Raw genomic sequence first — 15,074 nt, 5'->3', positions numbered from 1 at the left:
ACGAGTTCAGATACGGGATGGGGTAGAAGCAGGATTGCCCAGTGCATGTGTCTAGTTCATGGTGCTTTATAAGCATGAATGTGGTGGTGAGGGAAGCAGAGATAACCTAATAGTTTACGACAGTTAAGTAGCACAAAGATAGAAATTACTGTACAGAAAAACACTTCAAACTTAGCAGCCCATTTTGTGTCTTGCAAGGGCCTTAGGGATGTCTGAGCTTGAGACAGACTTTCTATGAGAATAGGCTTCCCTAATATGTTTCCAGAAGCTCGAATCTACCATCTGGTTGAAGCAGCTGTGAAGAAAACCTTTGTTGTGTTGTTTAGCAATTTGTTTCCGCTGGTGTCAGACAGAAACTTAATGCAGGAGGAAAGGGATACAGTACAAACAAAATTAAATTATTTAAAATAAATAATTGGAATCGGGGCATCAGAAGTGCCCAGGAATTTTCTGACATGCGGGTAAATTCCACTGTGTCACAATAAAGAAACATTTTCAGAAATAGTGGTTTAGAGAAGTGCCAGTTTTGGGAATTTTAATTAGATAACCAGAATTAAAATCATGATTCTGAATTTAATTTTGAGTCATGACTATAATGTATATCCAGCATTATAAAAATAATTTAATAATTTATTAACATTAAAAAGTTCTATTGAAGTACATCTTTATTAAGAAATCTGACTTAGAAGTCATTTTAAAATATATTTTTTGTATAAAATAGTATATGGTTGTGGGAGAGAATTAAAATAGAAATATTTTTGAACTATCCATAATCCCACTGTGCAAAAATGACTTAGCATTTGCCTATATTGCAGAATATTATGTACTATAATGTATCTACTAGTATGTGTTATATCAAATTGGAAGCTCCATTAGGGCAGGGATTTATATTTCTCTTATTTAGTTTTGTTTATTGCTGTATCTTCAGTGTCTAGATCCTTGTCTGCTTTACAGTAGGTGCTAGACATTTTTGAATTAATGAATATGCACATAATAATTATATAATTAAAGTAAAACCTCTATGATACATGTCATTTAACATCACAGATGGATCACCTTGTGTCCTCATTTTTTTCATTTAATATTAAGTCATTTGCTAGTAAATAATTTTAATGGCTACGCTAAATTCATCACCTTATGAATATATGATAAAAATGTGCTTAGGAAAATTTGTCATCATTTCCTTAGGATTTAGCCTTAGAAGTAGAATGTAAACAGCATGCAATATTATAGTATTTATCAAATCAATCTAAGGATTTTTTTTTCTCGTAAAAATATAGCCCATTTGTATTTATCATTATTATTATTGAAATATTTATCTTACTTTGGTTATGTCATCTTATATATCATGTTTATCATTTTTCTTTGCTGATTAATTTGTTGGTCTTTATTAAACAAATTATGTTTTCTCTGCATTAACTTAAAAGTCTGTTATTTTAAGAGGTATAAATTTTGTCTGTTAGTGGTTATCTTATATTTCTAAAAGAAAAAATTAACTGTAATTCTTCATTTAGCTGAACATAAGCTGAAATCATAACTTTTACTTTCTCTTTAAGATACATAATTTAACAAAATTTTGTTTCCATCTGAACTTAGAGTCATGCATGTCTCTGCATAGTATACCAACATGATGACAAGACTGTCACTTATTAAAATTCATACATTATATGTATTGCTTTCTGAATAATTTTGACGTTGTGACATTAAATTTTACAGTCATGTATAAACATTATTTATTTAATATATATATATTTTAATTGATTTCAAAGAGAGGAGGGGAGAGGGAGAGAGAGAGAGAAAGATCAATGATGAGAGTTATTGATCGGCTGTCTCCTCACACCTCCTCCTGGAAATCGACTCCACAGCCGGGGCACGTGCCCTAACTAGAATCGAACCTGATCTCCTGGATCCTAGGTCGACATCCAACCACTGAGCCATGCCTGCTGGGCTGTAAACATTATTTAAAATGAATCTGATTATCTTGGTTTATTACATATTGTGTGTCCTTAAATGTCCCATTTTTTATTTTATCTTAAGTCTGGTTTGTTTAAGTCTTTAATTACAAATTATGTAGAAGGCAGTGTTATCTTTCATATTCTTGCATATTTGAGAATATATATTTTTCACATTGAAAGGTAAACTTTCTCTCACCTTATTCTACAAAAGTTTTTCCTCAGATCTCTGCATATACAGCTACATTACCCTTTTTTAGTATTTATTAGTGAAGGAAAGTCACGTGCCGTTGTGATTTGTTCACAATCTTGAGGAGGTTTTCATAATTCTATTTCAGATATTACTTCTGAAAATGTTTAATGATGTGACTTTCTCCCAGTTATTTAACGTAAAATGTGGGATGACTACACAATTGTTTACATGAATCTTTTTCAGTTCAGAATATTTTCTCCAGTGATGTCTTTGATCATGACTAAAGGTTCTTGCTTCTGCAGGCATATTACTTATACTCACATTTTTATTCTCTGTTGTCCAAGTTTCTCACTTTCTCAGTACTTATTTTTTCACATCTTTATCTTTTTGCTCTAAACTCTAAGATGATTTGCAAGTCTGTATACTGCATGACAAATTACATTTTTTTTTTGGTCATTTTTGTATTTTACTACCTCCAGTTGTTGCATATTTGTTTCCTGGAAGTGTTTCCTATTTATATCGATTTATATCCATCCTAATGACTTCTTATTTTAGATTTTGTCTCTAAACAGTTTAATAGCATTATAGTGGCCATATTTTCTTAAATTTTATTGAGTGTTCCCATTTGTTTCTGAAACTTATCTTCTGATTTCCAAAGTAGATCTATTTTTAGTGATTTCTTTTTAGAGTTTGTTACTCTATTGTTTATAAATATCTTTTTCAAAAACCATGTATACATATACTTTTTAACTTTGATTTTGCTCAAATGAGGAAAGATATTTCCAGACTTAGTATTTACTAATGTACATGAGTGTGTGTTACCTGAAGCTGAGAGATGACCGATACTCTCCTGCTGTTTTTCTTAGGTGGGGTTCAGGTCGCACAGCACCAACTGACTCTACGTTTGGCAGGAATTAATATATTACGTAGTAACCAGGGGAGCATGTGAAATGCTACACGACTAAGCTGGCACTGCTCTGGGTATCTTTTTATTCGACCTAATACACTTTACTCGAAGAGACTATATGTGTACCCCTCAAGTGCATGCTTATTGTCAATTTACTGCTCTCTTGGCTTTTGTAACACATTATATCTAGTGGATAGCTGGGACTGAAGAAACAAAAATGGAAATGGTGTTCACCCACCTTCCCAAAGCAGAGAGCAGGCTTGTAAGCAAACCTGAGTTGGTACAGGCTGTGAATCTCTGAGTTAATGAGAAATACAATATAGCTTCTTAATTTTATTTTCAGGCAGTATTCGTTCAAAGGCAAAGCCTGAGGAAGCTTTTTACAAATCAAACTTCATCTGCTTTGCGCTTCATAAGATTCCTCTAAGCTTCTGGCATATGTTTTTCTTTCTTTCTTTGGTATTAACGTTTGTGAGTTTTTCTTCTTTTTATTGTCTCTATAGGTTTTTTAAGTTGGAACTTGCGAGGATCTGCCTGTAGGATTAAAGCTAACATCAATTTAAATGAGTGCATGTTTTGATGATTTTAGAAAAATGTAGTGCCTATGAATTATATACTTGAGCTATGCAAAATTAGATGACTAATAAAAAATACATGACTACAGTGTTGACAATTTCTAAATCTGTGAAGTATCACCTAATGGTTTGCTAATACATAATAGCAAAATAAGAATTAACAGCTTAACTATCTCCCACTTATTAATATACGTTTATATTTCATAACTTAGTGTCACTGTAATAAAAAGCACTATAATAATAATATCCAAAATGGCATCAATGGCTGTGATCCCAAACTCAGAGACTCAGATGCCTGGAAGGATCAGATACTGTCCAAATGCTTGTGTTCTACCTCCTGCTAATCCATGCTTGACATCCCAGCTTTAGTATTAGTTGGTTTTAAATTCTGTTTAATTTATTCATTTTAACACTTTGACTTCTGCTAAAACACCTGGGTTAAAGCACTTAAAACTCTCACCCTCTATTTACATCTTTCTCTGAAGGGAATGCAGATTTGAGAGAAAAGAGAAACAAGAAAGGTTGAAGAGTGAACTCTATCACCAGAATGAACGGTTGATGCTACTTTTAGTGAAAAGCATCAGAGAACACAGAAGACAGCGGGTGAGTGCTAAAAGCAAGCTTTACTCACATTCGCTTTGCTTTGAGGTAATCCTTCCCTGACTCCCTGTTAGTCTACAAATGAGCTCTTACCCACAAGTCGTGAAGTGAGCCTATTGATAACACCGTCCGTGTGGGTTGAGTGTTTGATTCAACAATGTTTAGGAAGTAGAAATCGTTCGCCGTGTCCAGTTGTAGAGAATGATTTTGAGGTTTTGAGATTTGCTATTTGCTACAACATGGCTTTAATTTCTCTGAGCCCTAGTATGCAAAAGACAAAAAAAAGCCACACAAAAAAAACATTTAAAACAAAACTCTGCAAAGACAGGGAATTTATATTTTACCCTTCTGTATTCTCGGCATTTAGGAGAGTGTTTGGTATGTAATAGTTGCTTAGTTAGTATTTTTTGGTTGAAGAAGTGGATGCATGAATGATAAATGAAGTCAGCAATCATCAAGGGGTAGGGTCAAGGCTGTTGGACTTCAGAAAAGATTGTCTTGTGTAATGAATAAAGCAGTACTTTTCAATCTTTTTCATCTCATGGCACATATAAACTAATTACTAAAATTCTGTGGTGCACTAAAACATATATTTTTGGCTCATCTGAAAAAAAAAAAAGGTATAATTTTGATTCATTCACACTGGTCAGTTATTGCCATGTTGGCTGTTGTTATTGTTTTTTTATTTGACAATCTAGGGGAAAAGAGATCAGTGCCCCTGACTAAATAGTCAGGTATTGCATGTTTTAAAAATCCTTATGGCACACCAATGTGCCGCGACACACCGGTTGAAAATCACTGGAATAGAGTGTGGAAAGAGACATCAGAATTGGATTTTCCTTCCTGGCATGAAGCTAAATTGCTGTGTAACATTTTGATCAACAGTTTTAGCCCCAACTACTGTTTTTCCCAGCCTAAGTTTTCTCTTTTATAATCTGAGTATTGAGAGGGTTTTAATGAATATAACCAGCATAAATTTCTCCACAAACTCAAGTAGCAAATATAGTCATAGGAAATTTATTTTTTCCAACTAATTACTCTAATACCTCATGTATATATTAGCCAGAAAACATCTGCTTCTTTCTTCCTGCAAATCTTCTGCTAACCTCAGCTCTTATGCCATACAAAGCAGGGAGAACATGAATCTCACCAGTCTGCTGCAGCTCTGGCTTTGCATTGTCACATGGTGTCACCCAGAGGTGCTGCTCTGGTCCACATAGCTCACCTTTGCTGTGGCATCTATAGGGAGGGAGGATAATTCCAATCACTAGAGTCAGCTTGGTCAGCTCTTAGGGTACAACAATTAGTACACAACTCTTTGAATCCTAAATCCAACTCTCTCCCAGCCAGCATGAGGACATGTTTTGTTCTACTTTGTGCCATCTTTCTGAACCAGAACCACTACTCTCTTTCCTTTGTAGGGTTCATACCTACAGAGTGGACTGACTTTCTTTTAAACCTTCAGAACATAAATTGTCTAATCATGATATCTGTTGACTGTAAGACACTCCTGCATCTGACATATATCAATTTAAGTATTGCCCTTCAATTTTCCTCCAGGCAGGGTCCGTTTACACATTCTTTAACTGCCCAGGGGACTGTCAGACAGTCAAGAAGCCTACCTAGAAGTCCCATGGTGTCAAGGCCAGACAGCCTCTTTTATCTGGAAAGTGGGGATGGTAACTGAGATAAACTGATTAGCTTTCTGGAAGCAGCTGGAAGCATCGTGGTTCAGAGGGGTTAACTGTATTTTCCACTCTGGCAAATCCGATTACAAACCCTTTCCCCAGGCAGTGGAACACTTTGCCAACCTTCTAAGGAAAATATCTCTTGGTGGTTCCAGAGATTCCAAAACCAACCAATTGGAAAAAGGCCAGCCTCTTTCCAGAGGTGATTTGCCATTGTGGGAATTAGAATAGCAATACACAATTGTAATCTCTCTCTAGGCAGGGCGACTGGAGAAAAACAAAGCATTGTCCACAGCATTGGCAAGCTATGACGCGTCTGAATTTAGCTTTGATCCTTTTTGTCAAAGCCAATTGGAGAGAAAATTGTGAAACAGATCGCGACCTACTGTTAACACCCTGCCTCTACTTCATCAGCTCCCTCTTCCAGTCCATCATCTTGTTCCCTGCAATTCCAGGGTCAGGTTCTTGCATGTATATGTTTCCCGCTCTCGCTCTCTCAGTGGGTTATCAAGTAAGTGTTATGAGGCTTTATAACTAAAGTACTGTTCACTGGTAAATATTAAGGAGATACAAGGAGTAAATACAAGGAGAGTTTGCACTGCTGAGCCTTTCATTAGACCATGGGTGTAATATGTTTGAGGGAGTGTTGACTAATATTTCCAGTTGACCTGGCCACAGAAGTCCTACTAAAGGGGCTTTTGGAAAATGTCAGGACTCCAACTCAGCCTTCCAGCACTGTCATGAGGGATTCTCTGAACATCTGGTCATAGCCTGCCTGGCTTCATTGATAACCTTTTCTGATTCTCATTCTTCCTACAGGATATGAAATGTTACACAGGAAACTCACCCATAAAGCCTTGTGTGTGGGGGGAGGGGGGCAGGGGAATGAGCCGGATATGGGAAGTTTCACACTTCAGTAACCACCTCGTCTCCCACTGTTATAGTGGGGACCTGCTCTGCCTCACCGCATTCATTTCCACAACACCACAGAGGTAGTGAATAAAATGAAGAATTGAGAATCTCTTCAGAAAGGTTATTTCACTGGAGCAAAATATTTTTAGTTACATTTTCCTGTTTTCTTTACTATTACACATGCCTTTCACTGCCTCATCTAATGGACATTATAAAATTACAAATTTATATAAGCATGTCCAACTGAAATTCACCTACATGGTCAATGTTATGTCAACTACCTGGACCATCCCAGCAGAGCTTCCAGGTGTGGTAAGCCCTTCATGACAGCGGGACTCTGGTAGCATCACCAGAATATAATCTAAAAATGCTATTAAAGGCATTTGATTAGCTCCTCAAATGTAGTATGTGTGTCTGTAGGGAGATGCTTTTAAATATAGTATTGCATTTTAAGAGATATTCCCACCATTAATTGATAGGACAAAATTTGCAAAGGATGACAGTCACAAGTCTAATTTTAAGTACGATCAGCCACTTATTTCAGGTTCTATATGCTTGAGTTGGTCAGTTTTAAAATCACTTACTTTATAGTTAGTGATGTAAGAGGGGTAAAGAAGCACTAACCCAAACTGCAACCAAGTTGTACAATGTTCCATTCTTATTTCCATTTAAACTTATGGTATTTGAGGATAGGCTATATTTAAAATCTCTATCTCTAGCACATACTCTAAGCCCTAACTCTTTTTTATTAGTAATGTAGAACTGTTTTCTTTTTCAGGAGGGGTGAAATAATTGCATATACTTTCTTCAATTATATTGCACCATATGTTGTAAGATAAGTTACATGAGCATATGTATTTCATTATGAATATAAGCATATCAAGAAGAGAACACAGGATATTTGGACACTTCCCCTGTATGCCATCTCTTCTCCAGCCCCATCAAAACCCCTGAAGTCTCAGGAAAGTTGGATGCTAATCACCTGTGAATCTTCTCACATAAAATTTCCAGTAGTTCCTGAAGTTAATACACCAAAAATGCCAATAGAACAGACTTTGCTATATTACAGAACATCTGGTTCTGATCCTGGCAAGAGAAAATGAAAAGTAATGGAAACCAACATTTTGCCAGGATATGCTTTTTTTCAAGGTTCTTTTTTAGAAATGGGCAGAGATTCAATGGGCATCAATTCCAGGAATTGCTCGTTCCCTCCCCATTTTCGTTTCTATAGCTCTTTCAATTATGCACACACCCAGATTTATGTGCAGCCATATCTTCTTTATTTGTAGAGCAAGTCTTCACTGGAAACTCCTGATCTATAAGGTAGCATACTTGCAATAGAGTCAACATGATAAATCTTTCAAGTAACAGGGTTATAGCTACTAATTAGAATGTGTTTTGCATTTACTATTTAAAAAACAAGTGGTGGGTGTTCACGATATGTCAGTGACATTGGCCTCTTTTATTATATTCATATTTCTCAAAGCTTATAAATTCACAAGAGATCTCGTGTTTCACAGAAACAATGCAGTTCTAAAGACAAAATATGCTATTATGTTTGCTGTTAAAAAAGGAATTTTTAAAAGTGCTACATTTAAAAACAGGAAAATAATAAATAAAATATATATACACACACACACACTCATACATACACATATGTGTATGCATCCACATGTAAAAAATATAATTTAATTCCATATAGAAAAAAATCACTCTCTTTTGGATCCTTTAATGAAAAAGAATAAATTTGTCCCTGGATTTAATATTACAGGAATATTTATCAATAAGCCACAGTCTTAGAACAGTATGAAGAGTATAATAAGGCATAATAAAGTGTTTGACTAGGGTTGCATTACATTTCATTTCATTTGAAATTAAAGCCAAAGAACAGTCAGCTGTTTGTGACTCTGCTAGGAAAAAAAGAATATTTTCATTTTCCCATCTCTGTGTACCCCCTTCTGCCCTGTAATCAAAGTATATTTCTTGTGAGAAGTGGAATTTTAGATATTTTGGACAGAGAAAAATAACTCAGTGGAAACAAAGAGATGATATGAAAGAAATCATATAAAACATATGGGCAAAATAAGGATTGGGAGAAGCCAGAAATTCAGAAAATCAGGACTAAATACTTTTAAAGCAATCCATGACGTTACAAGTATTTTGTTGTTAAACTGATATCATATTCTTACTACATTTATATAATTTCATTGTTTCATGATTCATGCTGCTAAAGTTTTTTATATGAAATTTCAATCCTAATAAATTAAAAAGGCATTTCTCTTCAGTATTTTTATTCAACTTCTAGTTTGCAAATAACAGATCTGCTGGAGGTAGAGGAAAATATTGAGAAAATGAAAGATTTGGGGTCTTTTCGGGTTTTTTAGAGTCTGGGTGTAATTCTATGAAATGCACCCTCCTCTATGTCTTTCAGTCCCTCTTAGTAAAATGGACCTGTAACCCAGAGTGCGGCCTTCTTCCCAAAGCATGTGTTTGTTCAAGAGCAAACACAATTCTACTTTTCTCATATTGAGAAATTCCCTGGGAAGGAAGAGAAATTTGCACTAAATCCTTCAAAACATTAAGTCCTGTGTAACCAAAATTAAACCTCCACAAAATATTTTTCAAAGTTTTCAGCACTGCCTGTTATCCTTCCATATGTTCAGTGTTTGTTTTTCATGCCGAACAAATAAAAAGGGGAAATTCGTGTTAAGAGAAGTATGTTAGAGTTAGTTTAGCAAAGTGCTGCCTATCTATCAAAGCCATTCCCAGTTTTGCTGCAAACTGGATGCAAAATTTAATTAATATGTATATTCAATATGATGGCATGAGAAACGAATGCACCCCAAAGGTTTAGGCAGGGCACGATCTGTCAGGTAAACACATGTTCTGATATGTGTCCAAACCCCAAATAAAACTTTGAAACCATTTGGGGAGGTCTCGAGTAAATGTTCTTGATATTTAAAATATGCTCTGCCTTACCATATGTTTGTAGAATTATGAATATTGGCCAGTTTCTCTTTGCGAACAGTTGCAGTGCTAGGACTGACTTTTAGAAATTCCTCACTACAGGAGAGTGTCTCAAGGCTCATGTGAATTTTGTGTGTATGAACTATATGAAATGTTTTAAGTTTTGAAGGAATAGTGGCAGGGTAGTGGGGTTGATTTAAATCAAGGACTCGGAGGCAAAATTAGTTGCAAAGAGGGAAGGTGTAATCTTTAGAAACAGCAACATAACAGGCATTGGGCACCAGTGGGCTCTCTTTCCTTTGTCAGCAACTTGGCCAGGTCTTGTGATTGTTGGGCCACTGGCTAATGGTTGAAGACAAAGTGCAGTGAGACACATGCAGTGAGAGGAGCGATGTGAACAGAGGCCACAGTAGCAGGTCAAGGCCACCAGCTGTAAGTCTGAAGGAGAGCTGAGAGCAGTGTGCCCTGGAGAATGGAGCAAGAGCTTTAGAACCAAATGGACTGGTTTTGTTCCAATTGTCTTTCTAATTGGTGCCTCTGGGTAAGCTGCTTAACCCCTCAGGTTTATCATCTGTAAAATGGGGGCAATGAAATCTATCGATACGGTATTATATTAAGGATGAATGCATTAAAGAGTAAATGTGTTAAGCGCATACTAGTTTTTTCATAAAAATTCTCCTCCCTCAGCCTATTCTCCTTGCATGATCTTATCCATACTTGAGGGTTAAACTAAGATATATGCTGACAACTTCCAAATCTGTATCACAAGCCGGACTTCTCTTGAGGGTTTCAGACTCATAGAGCCAGCCTCCGCTCCTCCAGTGCCACGCCGATGGGCTTACCCAATAGTTCTCTAGGCGCTCTCCCTCCTTCTTCCCTTGAATTCATCCTCCACACAAATGGCAAAGTGATTTGTCTAAAATGCAAACCTAACAGGACTTTCCCTGTTGAAAAACATTCAGTCATGCCCCCATTACCTACAGCAGAGACCTGCAGCCTATGGCCCAAGGGCCACACAAAGAAAGAGTGTGCCACAAGACTATATTTGGTCTCTAAAGCCCAAAATATTTACTCTCTGGACCTTTACAGAAAAGTTTGCCAAAGAGGACACACTCCAAGTCCTGACTCACACACGCCTGTCTTGAATCTCCCTGGCCCCTTCCTATCTTCAGCCACACTGGACCACTTATACGTTGTTTAGTCACAGAGAATCTGTAATTGCTTGCTTCCATGCTGTGGCACGCCTCCTGCGGTCTCAGTCACAAATGCTTTTTCTCCTATCCTTACCTGGCTAATACCTACTCTTTAATTTTCACAGTAGCTCTCTCTTCCTCCAGGAAGCCTTCTTTGAATTCCTGCCTCACACATACTAACCAAGCAGAGTTCATTGTTCTTTCCTTGGTACTCTCATAATTTCTTTTGAATATCCCCAGTATTACAACTCACATTACATTATTTTTCTCATTGGGTCATAGATTCCTGCTTTTTTTTGCATGCCTAATAATATTTGATTGGATGCCAGACATTATGAATTTAACTTTGTTATAGATGGGTATTTTTGTATTGTTAGAAATATTCTTGAGCTTTGTTCTGAGACACGTTTAAGTTACTTGGAAAGAGTTTAACTCTTTCGGTTCTTGGTTATAAGCTTTATTAAGCCAGACCAGAACAGCCTTTATAGTCAAGGGCTAATTTGGGGCCATTACTGAGTAGTCAGCCTGATGCTCTGTGAATTATGAGATTTTTCCACTCTGGTTCATGGAAAAACAAATTATTCTTAGCAGTCTGTGAAATCCAAGTATCATTCCTTCTAATTGTTTCAGGTGGTTTTTCCGTTGGCCTTAGATAGTTCCTTCAGCGCCATGAACTGATCGGTACTTCGTTGAAGACTGGAGGAGACCGTCCTGGTTCTCCAGGGCTCTCTCTGTGCAGCATTCTTTTTTCCTGTAGTCTACCATGAGAACTCTGTCTGCTTGGTCTCCCAGAATTCTCAGATCCAACTCCTCAGCTCAAAGAATCCACTGAGTTCAGTCTGGGTTCCTCCCCCTGGCATCATGGCCTGGAAACTGTCTCCAAGTGGTAAGCTAGGGCAATCTTATGGCTTGTCTAGTTTATTTCTCATCTCTCAGAAACCACTGTCTTTTGTTTCCTGATGTTCAGTGTCTTAAGAATCATTGATTTATAGATTTTGTCTTTTTAAAAATTGTTTTAGCAGGAGCCTAAATTCTTTTACTTCATCTTGATTAGAGGCAGAATACCACATTATATTCTAATTATTGATTTATGACTGTATTTCCCCTTACTAAACTGTGAGGTCCTTAATTGTAGGGTTTTGCATTTCAAGCACCTAATGCAGTGTTATGTTTTACATATGGTAGTTTCTCAAAAGGTTTTTAAACAAATTACTATGGCAAAAGAAAAGTGAGGAAGAGAGAGATAGAATTCAATGGATCCTGAATCTTATAAAGGGATCCCTAAAACACTGTTATTGCCAGAGCTCTCTTCAAACACAAGGATGAACTCTCTCCATACAAATCTTAAAGCAAGGCTGCCTGTAAAGCCACTTTAAAAAAATGGTAATCGATATATAATGCATGCACTATTTATCACTATCAATCAGAGCACATGAAAAATATGGTATTACAATAAAAAAATCAAACAATGTGGTTTGATTTAGTCTGATAATAATAAATACTAAAGCTCCCTGAATAACGGAGCTTCTTTCATTGATAATGATTTGACCTTCTCTGGTTACACTGACATGTTGTGGGAAGACAATTATATGATGTTTAACTAAAGAAATGTTTCAGTTATTGCTTTCATTAAACATATCATGTACTTTATTATACTAGACATTATTACCTGACAATCTGACAAACCTGCACTCTTTAGTGGAAGATGATGATATTGGGTTGACAATTATTAACATCAAATTCCTATTTTACAAAAAGCTGTCATTAGTGGAGATAACTTAGAATACTATGGATTGAGTTATGTCCTCAAAATTCATACATTAGAGTCCTATCCCCTACTGCCTCAGAATGTGATCTTATTTGGAAATAAGGTCATTGCAGATGTATTTAGTTAATATATAGTCATATTGTAGTAGGGTGGACCCCTAATCCAATATGACTGGTGTCCTTATTTTTAAAAAGGGAAATTTTACAAACATGCACATGGGAAAATGCTGTGTGAAGATGAAAGCAGAGATTGGGATGATGTCTTTATGAGCCAAGGAATGTCAAGGATTGCCAGCAACTCACCAGAAGTTGGGCAAGAGTGTGGCACAGATTTTCCACACAACACTCAGAAGGAACCAATTCTGCTTGATGTTGGACTTCTAGCCTCTAGAACTATGAGACAATACATTTCTGTTTTAAGCACTCAGTTTTGGGGACTTTATTACATCAGACCTAGCAAACTAATATAAATACTAAGGTCTTTGAGTTAAGATGTAGATTGGTTATCTAGTCCTCCCTAAACATAAGGGTATACAGAGTTGGAAATTAACATCTTTTGAGCACCTTCTCTGGTAATATTATCTCATTTAAACATCATATTTCTATAATGTAAGTCTTCTCATCCTTATTATACACATGAATAAACGGAGACTCCAGTTAAATGACCATCCAAACTGTAGAATCCGAATTCTAAACCTTAGTTTGTCTTATCCAAAGCCCACATTGCTTCTTTTATACCAGAACCTTCAAATATCAGACATTGAAGATTTAGGATGTAACGCTCAGCTGGTGAGTAACCTTGATTCCATCTTTGACCTTAATTCTCATTTGCCATATAAGGGCAGTGTTCACAATTCTAGGAATTAGGACATAGGTATCTTTGGGGGCATGGTATTCTGCCTACTTCAGGGTCTATGGCAGGTTATATGACAGTTATAACAAGCTTATATAGAAGAATCACTGCATAATTTTTTAAGGTTTTGGAATGAAGTCATTTCACCTTTCTCAAGTGTTTGTTCCCCTTTTGGGAAATAGCTAATGTGTTGACTTGCTGTGAACTCTGATGGAGACTGAATCCTTCCCTAACCATGGAATACCAGGTAGAAACGTGTTGGAAGACAATTCTCCATGGATCTCTTGTGTTTTTACACATCTTCTTTTCAGGTCTATCTACTGGACTGTCTTTTTAAGGATGATTACATAGAAAACAGCCTGGGAAGATAGAAAGTATGTGTCCCTTCAGTACAAAGGTTGAGCAGATTTGCTAATAACCCCTTTAAAAGATTGGGGTTTCCTAAGTGTAGGACTCCTCAGCTGTGACACACACTTACCATGTGCACAGCATCCACCGGGGCCCCGTGGAACTTTGGAGGCAAAGGTAATAGAGGCAAATGTGAAGCTCTGTCTGTCTACTCTGCCATGGGTAACAAAGTCCTTCATCTCTAACCCAGGAATTATATATCTCCCAACAGCATCTATGAAACTGTAGCAGTCTAACTTGTTAGCTTGTCAGAAGAGTAAAATCTCAGACCCTTTAAAGTGTATGACAGTTTTGGTGACAAGGATGCGATGCTGACAGGAACATGGCTTTCCGGAAGAAGAAAGGACAAGGGCCCTTTGCGGGCTGGGTCAGGGGATCTGAGAAGCCCCCCAAGGTCCAGCAGCAAATGCTGTTGCCCAAGTGGTGAATACGGTGGCAGGGTAGGGTCTCCTACTGCCCTGCCTTTCAGTGAGGCTGAGAGCCAGGAGGCAGAAAAGAAACAAGCTGCTCCTGGTGACTTGCCGTTATTCATCCGCCTTCAGGCAGGAGGAGAGAGAGCCAAGGAGTCTCCAACTCTAGTACAGAGACTTGAATGCAACGCAGGCATTAGAAGTTCATTTAGTGGAGCCACGATGCAGTTATTCAAAACCAAAAGTGCCTTGCTTACTAGCCCCGAAAGTTACTGTGTCTTGCTTTCATGAAGTCTGTCTCTGTCTCTGTTTCTATCATCTCTATCTATCTCTGTCTCTGTCTCTCCAACTCTGTTCCCTCACTCTCTCACTCTCACTCGACCCCACCTCACCTACTTCCTGAATGTGCTGGGGAATGTTGAAGAGGGGAGCACTCCATCCTCTATGGTAGGGGTAGGGAACATCTGGCCTGCGGGCTGTATACGGCCCGAGAAAACATTTGGCCTGGCCCTGCAAACATCTCACCAAACAGAAGCAGTTCCAGCCGTCACATTAGGGAGGGGTAGGTTAATTAAATGTTTTACCAAATACAGCAGGCTAATTTTTAAGTTGATAATTTTGTATGGCCCGGCCCTCGAATGATGTTATA

The sequence above is a fragment of the Miniopterus schreibersii genome (genome assembly GCF_964146895.1).
Source record: "Miniopterus schreibersii genome assembly, chromosome: 2".
Lineage (NCBI taxonomy): Eukaryota > Metazoa > Chordata > Mammalia > Chiroptera > Miniopteridae > Miniopterus > Miniopterus schreibersii.
This window is presented reverse-complemented; position numbering follows the sequence as displayed.